We start from the raw sequence: 2,163 nt of genomic DNA, 5'->3' as shown, positions 1-2,163 counted from the left end.
CGGAGAGTGGAAGAAGAGGGGTGAGGATGTGTGGTGGAGAGGAGGATTAATTTTGGAGTTGCATTATTTTATGGGTGAGGAGGTTAAAGAATTGGGAAGGAACTGGTACACAATTCAAAGGCATCAGTTCTTCTGCCATCCTTAATCATTGTCCAGCTCTGTGATGTATAACAAGTAATTGTGAAGACCATGTCACTGAACAGGAATACCTAATTTTCTAGACTGGCATCCTTGCCTTTCAGTATTCTGGAGCGGTCCCAGCAGATTTTCCCATTGCAATTCGTCTTTTGATTTCCTGATTGCTGGTGCCAAGAATGTTGATTGTGGAGCTAAGCAACTGGTAATTGTTAACCTCAATCTCTCCTCCATCTATCATGATGCTGACAATTGGCCCAGTGTGGAAATCTTTGTCTTCTTGATTCTAAGATTCAATCCATATTGAAGATTACAATCTTTGACCTTCTGCAACAATCACTTCAGATTTTCCTCATTTCAGCAAGCAAGGTTGCATAACGTAGGTTGTTGAGTCTTCTTTCAATCTCGATACCATATTCCTCCTCAAAAGCCCAGCCCCGAATGATCTGATCTGCATATAGATTGAAAAAGTGTGGAGACAGAATGCATCTCTGACACGCTCCCTTCCTGGTTTTGAGCCATGCAGTGTTTCCTTGCTCTGTTCTGAGGACTGCTTCCTGGTCCAAGTCTAAGTGTCACTTAAGAACAGTCAAGTTCTCTGGGATTCCACTTTTCCTCAAGGTTAATCACAATTTCTTGTGATGCACAGAGTCAAATGCTTTTGCATAGTTAATGAAACACAGACATTCCTCTGGTACTCTCTACTTTCTGCCAAGATCCATTTGACATTGGCAATAATGTCTCTAGTGTCATGACCTCTTCTAAACCCATCCTGTTTCTCTGGTAGTTCTCTGTCAATGTACTGTTTCAGTTGCTTCCGGATAATCTTCAGTAGTATATTTCTTGCATGTAATAGTAGTGATATCATTTGATAATTTCCACACTGTCGTGTCATCTCTCTTTGGAATGGAAATAAAAATGAATCTCTTTCAGTCAGTTGGCCAGGTAGATGGCTTCCAGATTTCTTGGCACAACCTGGTGAGCACATCCAGGGCAGCATCTGTTTGTTGACATATGTCAAATGGTATTCCATCAATTCCTGGGGCTTTATTATTGTCAAGTCCTTCAGAGCAGCCTGAACGTCCTCCTTAATCAATTTTTCTTCTTGCCAATATGTTGTGTATTCAAATTCTTCTGTGTCAGTCAGTTCTTTTTGGTACAGTGACTCTGTACTCATTCCATCTTCTTTTAATGCTTCCTGGATCATTCAATATTCTACCCATAGCATCCATTAGCATTGCAACTCATGGATTAAATTTGTTCCTTAGTTCCTTCAGCTTAATAAATGCTGAGTGAGTTCTGCCCTCTTGATTTTCAGACTCCAGGTCTTTGCACATTTCATTATTAAACTTTGCTTTGTCTTCCTGTGCTTTCCTTTGAAATCTTCTATTCAGCTCCTTAACTTCTTGATTTCTTCCCTTTGGTTTGGCTTCTCAGTGCTCTAGTTGCAATATTCAAAGTCTCTCTGACATCCATTTTGGTCTTTGCTTATTCCTTCGTCTGTGTAATTATTCTTTGCATTCTTCATGGATGGTATCCTTGATATCTTCCCACAGATCATCTAGTCTTCGTTCATTAGTGTTCAAGGCCTCAAAGCTGTTCCTGAGTTGGTTTTAAATTCTGGGGTGGGGGAGGGGGAATAAACTCAAGATCAAATTTTGACTGCTGTGGATTTTATTTGACCTTCTTTAGCTTTAGTTTGAACTTGCATATGAGTGGTTGATGGTTTGTTCTGAAGTCAGCACCTGGTCTAGTTTTCACTGCTGGTATTGAACTTCTCCAATGATTTCTTCCACAGATGTAATCGATCTGAATCCTGTGTGTACTATCAAATGAAATCCATGTATATAGCTTGTGTTTATGTTTCTTCTAAAAGGTATTTGCAATGAATAAATCATTGTGCAGAATTCTATCATTCTGTCTCCGGCATTATTTCTATCAACCAGGTCCAAGTTTTCCAACTACTGATCCTTCTTCCTTTTCCCAACTTTTACATTCCAGTCAACCATTATCTTGGTTGCATGTTTA

The sequence above is a fragment of the Elephantulus edwardii genome, unplaced genomic scaffold (assembly GCF_000299155.1).
Source record: "Elephantulus edwardii isolate Elephantulus edwardi_28Jun2011 unplaced genomic scaffold, EleEdw1.0 scaffold00274, whole genome shotgun sequence".
NCBI lineage: Eukaryota > Metazoa > Chordata > Mammalia > Macroscelidea > Macroscelididae > Elephantulus > Elephantulus edwardii.
Note: the sequence above shows the minus strand (reverse complement) of the source record.